Below are 13,904 nucleotides of genomic sequence, written 5' to 3'. Positions count from 1 at the left end.
GAGGGGGAAGCCTGAGCTGTTTGGTGCCTTTCACAAGGATGTTTTGTCCCATGCTTCCTCTGTGCCTGCACTCAGCCCAGCTAATCCCGCAGGCTATCTGGGCCCCTTTTCCCTGCCCTGGGAGCTTAGCAGGAAAGTCACTACCTACAGAGTAAATACTCCTGCCTGCACAGTCCTGCCAAGCCTGCCTAGCCTTGCTCTCTCTCAGGATGGCTGTCAGCCTAGGTCACAGCAGGTGAACACTGCCTGACACAGGGGCAGGGATGTGTGGATAGACCCCCATTCCTACAACCCAGATATTTTTGCAGTAACTTCACCAGACCATGCCTGTTTCAACTGCCCCAATTGCCACCTGTACTGGAAAGGGGAAAAAGCAGCTGGTCCAACCTGCCCTGAGCCTGTACAAGCCCTAAGGGAGAAGGGGAAGTTTCCAGGGATGTAGGTAGCAGGGCCTCTCCCTGTCAGGCCATGAGGCTCAGCTGTGCACACCACTCGCCTCCTCAAACACATTGTGGGGCTTAAAATAGAAGTGCTGGCTGCAGCCCAGCTCTGCAGCAAGGGCTGGGAGAGCAGAAATGCTCCTGCCACCCCATCTCCCTCCTGCAGTGCTCCTGGGGCTGGAGACAGGCAGTGAGGTGGAGGTGGGCACACCAGGGTCACCAGCCTGGACTTCCTCCAGGTTCCCAGCAAGGGGTGGGGAATGCCCTGGTGTGGGCAGGGGTGTGCTTTCTGAGCTTCCCCTGTGTCTTACCACCACCCCCCCCTCCTTGGCTCCATCACTCTTGGCTCTGACACCTGTTTTCCTCCAGCACCAAAGCTCAGCTGCCTGCACTTCCTTAATGGGAAAAGACAAGCAGGATAGTAAGGCTGGGAGGGGAGATGCCCTGGGCAGGGGCCAGGCTTGTCCAGACCAGCGAGGAGGTCAAAGCACAGCATTCCGTCTCCGGCTGCACATACCAGGAGAGCAGCTGGTGGGCTGGTGCCAGTTCATTCCTGAGCAGCTGCGGGGCCCGGCACAGGGGCAGTGGGTGCAGGGAGCTTCACTGAGGGCCCCCCTGCTGGCCCCAGGCTCGATGCTGACCCATGGGAGCTCAGCAAGGGTCCCACCATGGCCCAAGTCCAGCACAGAAGCACAGGGTGACATGTGCCACTCAAGAGATAGCACCATCCCAGGGACGATGCTGGCACCTGCAGCACCATTTTCAGTATCCCCTCCGTACAGGCTTCATTGTCCCCCCGAGGCTGCTGCCGACCCAGAGCCTCCCCACTCTCCTCCCCTGTGCTGGCGCTTGGCCCCACAGCAACCCGCTGACGAATCCTGCCTGGAGTTCCTATGGCAGAAGCCAATTCTTCCCACCCCCCCCCCACTAATCTGCCCGTGCATGCAGCCTCCACCTGCTGAGCCAGCGGAAGCCGTGCTCAGCCAGCCCCAGCCAGCGCCAGGGCTCTAAAACCCACTCTGGCTGCAGAGCTTGTAGGGTGGCAAAGCCTCTGCACCCTGGTCCTGCTGCCGTGGGAAATCCCAGCCCTGCTTGGCACCAGGCAGTGAGGAGTCTGCAGGCAGCATCACCTGGCACCAGGAAAGCTGAGCTATCAAGGTAAGGGCAGGGTGCAGGCAGGGAGGTGACCAGAGAAAGCACTGTCCCTGCTGTGCCTTGTTCTGCCAGGCACCAAGGAGAGAGGGTCTGGTTCCAGCCTCCTCTGCTGAGCCAAGGTCTTGTCCCCCGTTTCGGCGGCTCGGCAGTCCTGCTCAAGGTCACCCTGCAGCCGGGAGCCTGTGCTGAGCTCTGCGGCTGTCACACACTGAGGGACCCCAAGCCGGGTCCGGAGCTTTCTAGTCGCAGAGCTGCAAAGAGGGCTCGGAGCCTGACCCCGGCGCAGGCGGGACTGAAAGCGGGGAGCAGCAGTGGAGGGGCTGCCTGCCGGCACCCTGCCCTCCTTGCCTAGGCAAAAGGACAGCACGGCTATGCCCCTCTCCCAGGGCAGCAGGGCCAGCCGTCTGTTCAGGAAGAGGGGAGACACTGGCCAAAAGCCAGAGCACTGGACATTACTGTGCCGGAGCTGCGGTAGCGGGGCCACCGCAGCTGCCTCCCGCTCTCAGGTGCGGCCGATGCAGCTGGGGGGGTCAAAGCGGGGTGCGAGGGGTGGGGGCACGGGGCTGCAGTCCGGCGGCCGCGGAGCCGAGGGCAGTCCCGGCCCGCCCGCGCGGTGCCCTTGGCGGGCGGGGAGCGCTAGGACCCGGCCTGCCGCGGCCGGCAGCGCTGGCACCGGGCGCTGCGGGACCGGACCGTGCCCTGCAGGCGGCGGCGCCGCGGGAAGGAGCCGGCAGCCCCCGGGGAAACGTGTAAGCGACGCGGCGGTGCCCCGGCTGCCTCGAGTGCGGGTGGGTGCTGGGGCGGAGCGGGGCCCCGGCAGCGGCGGCGGCGGGCTCGGGGCAGCCCTGGGGCCGTGCTGCGGCCGTGCGGAGCGGCCGGCTGTCCGACTGTCCGACCGTCCGACCGGGGCTCCGAGCCCGGCGCGCTCGGCCCCGCTCCTGCCGGGGCTGGGTGCTGCTGCCTTCCCTTCCCCTCCCTCTACAGGACCGCCGCGGGGCCGGGGAGCCTGTCCCGGGAACGCTGTACCACGGGGCAAGAAACGCTTCCCCTTTCGCCATCCCCCGAAACAGCCAGCTGGGGATGGTGTTTGGTTACCCTGCCCACGGGGATGTCACCCGACCACTGGCACGGCCAACACTTACTGGCCCCGTCACCGTCCTGTGTCAGTCCCAGCTTTCTCCGAGTGCTGGCTCCCTCCCTGCCCCGTCAGTCACATGTTCCTGAATGGCCTCGGGGGTGCCTGCACCACAGGGAACACCTCTAGGGAGCCCTCCCCGTTCCTGGGGTTCCTGGGGCTGTGCCACCGCTCACCTCCCTGCCAGAACAACTTCTACAACCCCATTGGCCTCTTGCAGGCCCTTTGTCCCAGTAGCTGGGCACTGTCCCATGACCCTTTCTATTTGTAGGCTGACCGCTGGGAGCTTGCCCTGCCCCCTTGCACCATTCCCCATGCAGGTCCTTTCTCCCCAGGCGCCATTCCCTGGCTGCCCTCGGTGTGATTTGGCCCAGGGCAGAGGTCCTGGCTGCATTCTGAGTCCAAGGCATGGCCCAAGGCTTATTTGGAGGAGCCTGACCTCGCAGGCAGGCAGAAGAGAGGTGAAGGTACAGACAGAGCAGGTTTTGTAGCATGGCCCTTGACCGAAATCAGTCCAAATCAGTGGTGCCTCTCAAGGTCAGGGCACTGCTCTGCTGCCCCTGTAAAGGTCTTAGAGCAAGAGGTTAGAAAACAGGGTCCCCACTGCTGCTTTTTGTCCTTATCCCTTCAGTGTCCTGGTGCTGCCCTGGGAAGGGAGGAGCAGGTGCTGTAGGGGCTGAAATGGATCAGAAAATGTAGGGAGTGAGGGAAGCTGGCATAGCTGGGTGGTAAGAGATAGTGAAATTTATTAATGGTCCTCAGGCTTGTGCAGGGAAGGTGATGGAGGATGTGGTGGAGGAGCACCAGCTGTGCTGCCCTGTTTTCTGCACAGACATATAAGAAGTCCTGGTATTCCCTGCCAGGAAATGCCCAGAGCATCCCTGAAGGCAAGCTGGATGTCTCTGGGACCAGCAGTATGGGAGAGACCCAGCAGCAGTGGCAGAGAAACCTGTCCTCCATCCGAGCAGGCAGCCCTGCCCTGAGCTATTACCAGCAACAAGACCCTGCAGGGCTCTCCAGAAAGCTAGGTGTTTGTGGAGCTATTTTCCTTCTTGAGAAGCCTGCTTTTTTTGCAGGAAACCCAGCACCTCTGTGACTGCAGATGCAAAGCAGGGCCAGCAGCAGCACCGCTGGGAACTGCATAGCAGCTCAGCTCTGCTGTGAAGCTTCCCAACTTTACCATCCCAGGACACAGCACTAGCAAAAGTCAGAAGAGACTTTCCCACCTGCTTGCATCCTCTGGAGATGGCAGATCCTGTGTGGAGAGTGGAGAAAGACAGGGGGTTGGTGATGTCTGCAGCTCCTCCCCAGAAGAGGGATCTTTGTGGGAAGCCAGCCACCACTATTGTCCGGGCTGACTTTTGTCATCTGGCTTACCAGAAAAGAGATTTACTGAGTCTGGGGAGCAGTGTTAGAACAGCAGGCTGTTTCCCTGGAGACTGAGTCCCTATCAACTGAGGATGGATGTACAGAATAAAGCCTGAGGCCCCGAGACCCTGGGAGGGTAGTGCAAGGAGCCCCTCTTGTCCCTGAGACACTTGGGTCCCTGGCACAAGGCTGCTCCTGGACGTCTCACAGCTCAGGAACGAGGAGAGAAGCAGACAAGCTGCCTTTTGAGAAGTAACCTATGCTGAGGAGGTGCACTTCAAGCCTTTTCCCATCCTATCCCTGCAGAACTTGGGGTTCTCAGCAGGGGACCAGCCAGAACTCCTTCCTCTGAGGCCTGCAGCTGAGCAGCAAGCACAGCCCTGCAGGACAGCTACTGTGCTCAGGGTGACTGTCACAGTCTTATGCCCTCATGTGATCCATCCTGGCCCTGAAATCTGCTTCCCAACACTATCCCTGCCCTTCTGCACAGTCTGTTACCTATAGGCAAACTGTGCTTCTTTAAACCACCTTCAAACAAAAAGCTCCTGCTTCTGCCCTCAGACTTGTCTGCTTACTCCCAGATTTCCCAGCTCCCACTCATCCCCAGTCCCTCCATGGGTTAGCACAGCACACACAACAAGCCCACACTTCGGGGTGCCCTGTCCCACTTTGTGCACTTGGCTCCCAGTGCCGTTTATTCCCCCATCTCCCTGCTGCCGCTCATTGCCTCCTCATCCTCATGGTGGATGAGGATGCTCACCCTAGTGCTCAGAGCCGTGCCTGCCCTGCCCGAGGGGTGGCTTGGGATGCCTCTCCACCGTGGAATGCCAGACCCTCTCCCACCAGCCACCAGCTCGCCCCTGCTGCGCTCCCCCCACGCTGCTTCCCCACGCTGGCTCCCGCATTCCGCGGAGCCGCTTAAGCCCGCGCCCGACTAATTCCTTCCCCGTGCGCTCCCCGTGCGCTCCCCGTGCGCTCCCCGTGCGCTCCCCGTGCGCCCCCCGTGCTCCCGGAGCGCCCTCCCGGTCACGCCGCCAGGCGGCAGCGCGGGCCCGCGCCCGCCGATGAGTTTGGGGGGCTCAGCGCCGAGCCGGGGCGGCCCCCGGAGCCGCTCGCGACGGGGCAGCTCTGCAGAGGGAATGGGAAGGGGCCCGACGCCAGTGCCTCCCCGCAGGGACAGGGAAACTCTGCCGCGCTCCCCGGCAGCATGGCCGCGGGGCACTGCAGGCTCCCAGCCATGTACCCCAGCCTCTCGTGTGAGGGATGCAGGACGCCCCGAGGTTCCCTCCTCCATGGTCCGTGCTAGAGCATCCTCTGCCCACCGGTGGACACTCAGCTTTGCAGAGGGGCTGAGGAAGGGGGGGAGGGCAGTCCCAGCGGTACTCTGGCAGCTGGGCTGCTGGTCATGGGTTTGGCCTGGCCTTCTTTTGATGTCCCATGGTTGTGCTCCACTGGGTGGCCTGGGGGCCTCGTTTCAGCCTGGGAACCCGCGGAAGCATGACTGGCAAGGAGAAGAAATGATGAACGGCTGGTACTGTTGGGAGCTGTGGGAAAGGGCCCTCCTGGAGTCCTCCCTGGGGGATGTTTAGGAGCATTCAGCCGCAGCTCCGCTGCTGATTTGCCCAAAGGGGAAAGCATGACTGGATGGACTTAGTCTCCAGACAGGATTTAGTCAGCCCTGCCAGACATTTGCACAGAGCGGAATTCCTCCACGCCAGCCAGCAAATGTCGGGCTGGGAACGGACCAGGGCTGGCACGACTGGGAGAGCTCCTGGACCTATGTTTGGAGCCCTCATCTCTGCAGGTGGCTGTGTGCCATGGTCCCCGTGGTGCCACGGAGTGACCACAGAGACTGCCCAGGGAGCAGGCTGGCTGGGAGAACAGGTAGGCACCTGTGCCCTGCCCTGCCATGCAGGGTGGGCAGACTCTGGCTGCAGCAGCATTCCTAGAGAGCTGAGCATGGTGCCTCGGGGAGGTTGATGGGGAGCCATTGCTTCAGGTTATCCTCCAGAGCTGGCATTCACCCATCCTACAGAGAGCCACCTTGTGCCTGTTAGATGGTTCTCGGAGACCCTGGGAGTCACTGGGTACCTAGCTCCACTGGGCTGTAGATGGACTTTGTCGAAGGGGGAACGGGATCACACAGCAGCTGCCACCCCTCTTCCTCTCACCAGGTTCCCTGATTCCCAGCAGCGCACAACTCCCCTGCGGTGTTTTACAAGTGTGGCTGAGTGCCAGCCATTTCTTTCTTAATGGCTGTGCTCCATCGTGGGAGACTGGTGCTGCCAGTTAAGGAGGAGGATATGCCCCCGGCACTGCTTCAATGGGCCAGATGACCTTGGCTATAGAGTGGCTCCCTCTGCCAGCACCAGCTCCATCCTCAGCCAAGGAGACCTGGAGTGACACCATGACAGGGTGCTTGGAGTGGTCTGTGCCCTGATAGCCACAGGGTGTTCCGGCCTGCCGCTGAGCCAGGGGTTAACCCTGCCTCCTCTGGTACAAGTGGGAGCCTGAACTGTGTGTCTTGAGTTTATCCAAGTCTCAGCTTGGGCCCTGGCAGGTGGAGACTGCCTGCAGTGAGGTAACACTTCACCCTTGGCCCGTGGCGGCACAGCTGTCACTCAGTAACTAGCACCCAGCAGCTCAGCTGCTAATTGGTACCATTAGCCAGTATTTACTCCCTTAATGCTTGTAGGAGAAAGCAAATGGGCAGCTGGAGCTCAGGAGAGGACAGCAGCAGTGCAGGGAGGGAGGCAGAGGGATGGGGATGGGGAGGGAGGAGGGAGGGATTGCTTGTGGAAGGATTGTGCCCAGGAGATGGTAAGGATGGGAGACCCTCAGAAGTGATTTGGGCAGAGATGCTTGTGTCCCCCAGCCTGACAGCAGGGAGATGTCCTGTGTCCCAAAGATGCTGCTGTTCCACTGGGGCAGGCTGCCCCCACCTCCAGCAGCCTGAGAGGAGGCTGGAGCTTGACTGGACCCCACTGTGCATGCCAGGTCCCAGGAGCCCTGTAGGCACCATGGGCCCCTTGCTGAGCTGTGTCCAAACAGCGGACAATGGGATTTGTTTCTGCTTGCCCAGCTGGAAAACACCCATGGCCCTGCCACTGGGCTGGAGGCATGTGGAGGCCCTTCCTTGTCATGTCTCCAAACCATTTGCTCACCAGGGCTGTGAGTGCTTCAGGGGTAGTTTTGTCACCACATTGCATCTCAGTGCTACCAGTGAAGGGCGATGCTAAGCATGGGGAGGTGGCAGGGGCAGCAAGGGCTTCCATCTCCCCTGCTTTTCCTTGCAGGGTTTCACCCAAGGCTGCTCTGCTGCTGGCAGCGAGGTCCTGCTGCCCTCGGGCCACTAGTGAAGAAGTCTCAGGCAGCTGCCTGACTTTATCCCTGCAGGTCGAGCCGTGCAAGGAAGCAGAGGGACGACAGGATGCTGGAGGTCTGCGTGGCTCCCTGCAAGCGGTGATGTGCCAGCTGGATCTCTGTGCCACAAGCAGAGTTCAGGAGGGTATCGCAGCCCGCTCCTTCCCCAGCTCGTCCCAGCAAGGCTCAGGCCAACAGGTGAGCATGACCTCTGTCCTACCGCCGCATCCCAAAATACAGGGCAGGGCACCAAGAGCCCAGAGATCACCGTCAGGAGTCCTGCAAGCAATGACTGGAGATCTCCCACCCCAAAAAGAGTCTGCCAGCAGCTCTTCAGCCAGGATCCTGCTCCAGGGCCAGCCAGGACCAGCAAGGGAATAGCAAAACTAAAACGATCAGTCCCCAAGCCGTTCGCTGACCTCAGCAACAGGCTGAGATGCTTTGTTGGCCATCAAAGCATCCATGATCACTGCAGTCTTGTTATAACTGGATTCCCAGGAGCCTGTAGTAGGTTTTTTTGCCCTCATTAACTAATAGACTAATAACCTGCTGACACTTGACAGAGGTTCAGCATCTTCTATGTTTCCCTTCATGTGACTAATTAAAATGCCCCTTTTCCCCCTTTCCTAGTACAGCTGCCTTGTCACACATCCAGGCAGTTGGATACAGCTGCTAATCTGTTTGCCATTCCACTCCTGCCTGCCTGCTCTGCCTTTCAGACATACTGGCTCTCTGTTTCTCTGCTCTGTGGCACCGAGGGCCAGCGCAGAGGCTCTATGAGCTGACCTGCCCGTGCCTTCCTCTGGAATGGGGCAGGCAGCATCCAATTCCCATCCAATGAAGGGAAACGCAGTCAGTGCGGGTCATGCTCACAAAGGGAAGGGTGCTTTTGCAATGGAAGGGAGAACTGGATGGCATGCAGCCCCCTGGCCTCAGCTCTGCTGCTGGCTGATGGCCTTGCCGTGCCTCAGTTTACCCTGTCCCTAGCACAGGCACATTACAGGGAAAGGGAAATTTCATTGCAGAGGAGGGCTGGTGGGTTAATTAATGTATGGTTGCAAAGTGCTTGCAAATCTCCAAGGAAAACGGTGGACGTGGGTGCCAAGTGTAAAGGATTCTGGAAACATTAAGTGCCTGCAAATACTGCCTAGCTCCTCAGGCCCTAAAACTCTAATATTGCCCAAGAGGCACTAAAAATATTCCTTTAGCTCTTATGATGCAATATCCACTGCCTGGAATAAATCTCCCTTTTTGCTCTTGCTTTCCAAACCAGCTGTTTGTTTGTTTTCCCCTTTTTGGATTTCACAGCTTTAGTTAAAGCAGGGAATTGCTACAAAGGAGAAGGGGGGGAAAAAAAGCAGCTTTTGTGAAAGGTTTGGCAGCAAGCATCACTGAAGGGAGAGCATTTTGCCTGTTTGTTCTGCCTGTCACAAACTAGCTGTGAGCAGACTAGCTGTGAGCAAACTGGGCTCCAGGTGATGGCATCTCAATGCCTGCAGTGCATGTTTGAGTTTTCAGAAAGAAAACTCAAAGGGCTGAGCAGCTTCAGCCCCACCAGCATGTCCATGGGACTCCCAGCCTTATTTATGTGAGGGAGAGGCTTTGCTGGCTGCCTTCCTCCTTTGCTTTCTCCCTTTGCTCTGGGGAGAGTAGCAATCTGCCAACAGCAGCAGCATGTTCTGGCACTGAGCTGCTGCTTTGGGGATGGAGAGGGTGGGAACACAGCGAGCCCCCGGGCCCCACTTGAGGCTGCTTTTTCTCCTTGCCCGAATTACACAGGGGAGAAACACCCAGCTCTGTGGGTCATACAGGAGTGGGCCCAGTACCAGTGCTGGGCAAAGCACAGCTGTTTCCAGTTTGGAGAAGAGACTATTTTCGTAGCTGTTTGCTGTTTCTAGGAGGTTTGTTATTGTACACACAGAGGTGAAGATGATAACATGAGAGCCACTAGGGAGCAGAGAGTTCTTCAAATGCAACACCTTTGCCAAGATGAAGCAAGGCCACTTGGCCCTGTAGCAAGAGCTCATGTTTTTGGGGCAATAAATGAGTTGTTATTGGCTGTGCAATTTGTTACCTTCCCATGTACCACAGAGGAGGTGTCACCCCTCTGAAAATGCATGCTGCTATTGACATTACACAACCCAAGGACTTGCATCGCTCTTGGGAGCAGCTGAGCTCCCTGAGGGGCTAAAGTGCCTCTACAGAAAAGAGAACTTTGAGCAAAATGTCTCCTGTCCTGCAGCAGCCAGGGCTGGACTATAAAGGACACGTTCTCTCCCAGACTTAGCCTGCTTCACCCCACGGTGTCTTGCTCGCTCCAGGTGTTCTGCCTGCACAAGAGAAGACATTGTTAGACCCTGTCCTGCAGGCTGGTGATGGGTGGGGGCACAGGTCTGTGCAGGGCAGCAGCCAGCAGCCAGTGCTGTACTTAGGAGCTGGAAGCCACCCCTGTCCGTGCCTCCCTTGGGGTCTGTCTGTCTGTCTGCTGGCCTCCTGTCTGCCTGCGGTCACCAGCGGCTGGGACACTGCTCAGCGCTAATGGATTTCATCCCCCATCTCCAGTGAGAGCGTCTCTATGGAGAGAGGTTTGATTCCGGTGATTGGGGAGTGGCTGTGCACACAGGACCAGAGCTGCAAATTAGAGAACATTTAATCCTGTGCTTTGGTGCTGGTAAGTGCTACAGCCCTGCTGCTGAAAGCCCGGGGTGAGGCAGCGGCTACACCCACCCTGTCCTGAAGGAGAAACTTCCTGGAATATCCACTCAAAGGTAAATTTTGTGGTGTTTCTCCTCCCAATGGGGTCTGAGGTTATAATGGTTGAGACTGAGAGCCTTGTCCTGGCTTCTGGAAGCACAAGTGTCAGTTTGGCTGAGCAGCGCCTGTCTGGACCCTGGGCTTAAGTTCCTGGGGGAATTGGTTCTCACAGCTTTTAGTCTGTACTAAAGTTGGAGCTTATAAAGAAAAACAAAACTGCAGAGATGCTCAAATGTTAGCTCATGCTGCTGAACAGCAAGCGTGGATATCACAAGGAGAAACATGGTGCCCAAGCTGCTGTAGCATTCATGTTCCAGGGATTACTAAGGGGGCTTGTGGGGCTCTGTGGGTGACAAAATGGCACATCTCAAAGCTAGAGAGGAGGTGACATAAGACATCCCAAGTGGACAACCTTGCTTTTATGTTTTGTTTGGATTTTGCAGAGAAGAGGGGAGATAGGAGAGGAGAGGAAAGATGAGGCAAGATGGGGAGAAGAGAGGTCTTGTCTCTGTTGCAGCTTACCCAGAAGACTTTCCAGATCAGAATGGCTTACAGAAAGGGGGCTGAGGAAAGGCAGGCCCAAGGCTTGGATCTGTCATTGCCTGGGAGATGCAGCCTGGGAGCTTTAATTGGAGATGAGAGCTTTTAAATTTAATTTGATCTGATATGGATCTTAAATTTAAGAAAAGAGCCTCCTGTTGTACTATCTGGCAGCATTGTCTGCCGCTCTCCTCATGCTGTTAGGGTGCCCTACTACCTGCCCCTAGAAGCCCATAACCATGACAAATATCCATGGCCAGTGCAGAGGGAGAGATCCAGCTGCAGAGGCTGCCTCTGAGCAGATCAGTGGAGAGGTCTTTCCTCAGGGTGATACTCACAGTGTCACTGTTGCAGATCAGAAAGCACCGGTAGCTGTCTCAGCCCTGTTACCACTGCCTTTTTCTTGGGCTTTGAGGACTTTTTGCTTACGTGGTAATGTTTTGTAGGTCTGTCTTAAAATACAAGCTTGGTGCTTGGATTTTGCAGGAAGATGTGTGTTAGGGATCATCTTGCTGAGAGAGCGTGAGAACAAGAATCTGCCAGAGCTTTTGGGGGTGTTTTAACTTCTGGTTTTAATTTCTAACCCAAACTGATCACCATCTGCAGAGAATTTTCTGAGGGTGTTTATTAATGGAACAAATGTTTTAATAGTCAAAGCTGCTTCAGGGACTTTCTGGTGCCACTGCCTGTGCCTGCAGAGCACAGAGAATGGAGAGAGCCAGGAGGGCCTGGTTTTCCTTTAAACACCCAGCTACATAAAAAAAACTATTTCTGTCACTGTTTAACTGCACGGATATAAGGTTAAATTCAGGTGCACTCCCCTCTGCTGGGGGACAAAGTACCTGGGGAATCCTCCACGTTTGCACTTCAGCTGAGTAACATGTTGTGATCACAGCAGAGTAGATATCAGTTCCAGAGAGATAGAAACCAGGAGGCAGCAGCCATAAGAAACTAACCTTAGAGTTTGTGCCTGCCCTTTGGATACTGAATACACACAGTACTTATATCCTCCAAATACAGGGGATTGCTAAGGTGCACAGGGCTCTGCACATTGCCTGCCATCCTGGGTAGCACCACCAGGAATACACAGTGCAAAAAGCTGTCTTCAATCCTTTCTGTGACTTACAGAATCGTAAATGGCTTGGGTTGAAAGGGGCCTTGAGGACCATTAAGTTCCAATCCCCCTGCCATGGGCAGGGATGACATCCTCTAGATCACTAACTCAAGAAATTCATTTTATATATATTTATAATATATATTTATACACACACATATATACACATGTGTGCAAGGCATCTTCTGAGGCTGATGTTACAGCCCTTGGTGCCAAAAATAAGGTGCCTTTGCATATATATATATATATATGACTCTGCGTGTGTGTGTGTATAAACATGCATATGTATATTTGTGTGTACATATATACATACATATATGTTTGTATATATATATATGTATAGCTATATATATGTGATATATATCTATATATATCACACCCTTATGAGGTGACTGCCAGCAGAGTGTTTTTGTTTGAATTAGAACGCAGCATGGGGTACAAGTGAGGAACTAGAGGCCAGTTCGCACTCCATTTAGAGCCATAATTTAATGCATGGCTCCCTTTAGAGCTGTAATATCTACTAATGCACGGACATTAGGAGAAGCCCGGTGCTGGGTGCGGCTCGGGAGTTAGAGGGCGCTTGCTTTGCGCTCCTTCCCCCGAGCAGCAGCGGCCGCGGCCCGGAGGGTTTCCCGCCAGTGCAGGGGGTGGGGATGGTAGGTGCGGAAATGGGGGGAGCCTGGGACGGGCGGGACGGGCTCCGGGGACGGCGGCGGAGCGCCGGGCGGCGCGGGGAGCGCGGCGCAGGTGGGTTCGCCCCGAGGTGCGCTGAGGGAGAGCGGCTCCTCTCAGCCCTCTTCTCCCGGGGGCGAGGGAACGGGGAGCGGGCGGGAAGCGGGAAAACCCGCCGCCTCTCCCACGCGGGAACCGCGTGGCACTGAAGGCGGAGTTTGGAGCGCGGTTCGGAGGCGGCGGGTTTCCATCCGCACCGGGGACAGAAGAAAACAGGCAGGCAGCGGTGCGCGCTCCAGTTCCAGGTACTGGCTCAAAGTCGCCGAGCTTTTGGCCACCCCGGCTCCCTCCGAGGCTCCTGGCAGCGTTTCAGAGCTGCCGGATGCGTGGGGAAGCCTTCAGAGGGACCCGGGGGATTCCCCGAGCGCAGGATTCGGTGCCACGGCGTGCGGAGAGGCGGCGTGCGAGTCGCGGCTTGGGGGACCGGGCGGGGGGTGTGTGATGCATAGATGTGCTTTTGGCGGGGGGGGGGGGGGTCCTTCCTTGCTACTTTGCACGGCAACTACAAATCCCCTCTCACAGTCACTGCCGCGGGGAGAGCATGTCGTTTTGGGGATGCGGAGCGGAGCGGCCGGCACGTGGCTCTAGGGATGCGGAGCGCAGTGATGCTCTGGTACCTGGGATGCAGGACTGCACCGAGGGGATTGTGCCGCGGTCCTGCGGCTGCAGAGGTGCACATCCCTGCCGGGTGGTGAGTGTGCAGGGCAGTGTCTGCCAGCTTGCCTCAGCTGCGGGTGTGGGGAGACCCGCTGGCAGGTGCGTGGGCAGGGTGCCATTGCTGCTGTGCGAGAAGTGGGGCAGAGCCCCTTGGCTGGCAGAAAAACTGCTGGGTCGAGGTTGCCCCACGTCCTGCTCAAGAAAATCTTGCCTGTTGGCTGCGGGGTGATTTCAGTGAGTGTTTCTTTCCATTCCTGAGTAAACCGTCAGCGTTAATGGAGAGCGGGTCCAGTCAGAAGTGCCAAGAGCTCTTGTGGAGCCTTTTGTGCTGTCCTCCTCCTCACCTCTGTAGTTAAATCTGAGGCTCACACCCCTGCTAGATGTTAATAGTGCCAGACCAACAGTCCCTGCCTGTACTCACCAGCGCTCCCATCTGCCTCTCGGGAATGGGCTGTGGAATTGCAGACTGTGTGGGAAGGCAGCAGCAGCTAAGCCCTTGAGCTGTGGGATCGCAGACAAGTAAAGCCTGTGTCCTTGATCCCAGGGCTAGGGGCTGCAGGAGGAATTTGTGCAGCTGTTGGCCACAGCTGGATGCACTTCCCGACTGCTCTGAAACAGAAAACAACCCAACGGCCCCTCAGTTGCC

The 13,904-nt window shown here is 57.3% G+C and overlaps 1 protein-coding gene across 4 annotated transcripts in view; it reads left to right on the top strand.

Annotated features, from left to right (window-relative positions):
- The first annotated feature begins 1,431 nt into the window (after window positions 1-1,431).
- SLC29A1 (solute carrier family 29 member 1 (Augustine blood group)) overlaps window positions 1,432-13,904 on the top strand; it is a 33,790-nt gene continuing 21,317 nt past the window's right edge. The window contains exons 1-2 of one of the 4 annotated variants that reach the window (XM_036380265.1): window positions 1,432-1,598; window positions 7,495-7,659. The gene's annotated coding sequence lies outside the window, so the exon portion shown is untranslated. Of the gene's footprint in view, window positions 1,599-2,085; window positions 2,102-2,248; window positions 2,345-7,494; window positions 7,660-12,597; window positions 12,617-13,904 lie in introns of those variants that run through there. The other 3 variants (XM_054514320.1, XM_036380267.2, XM_036380269.1) reach the window with 3 other exon arrangements.

The sequence above is a fragment of the Molothrus ater genome, chromosome 3, assembly GCF_012460135.2.
Source record: "Molothrus ater isolate BHLD 08-10-18 breed brown headed cowbird chromosome 3, BPBGC_Mater_1.1, whole genome shotgun sequence".
In the NCBI taxonomy this organism is placed as follows: Eukaryota; Metazoa; Chordata; class Aves; order Passeriformes; family Icteridae; genus Molothrus; species Molothrus ater.
Note: the sequence above shows the minus strand (reverse complement) of the source record. Positions and strands in the feature narration are given on the sequence as shown.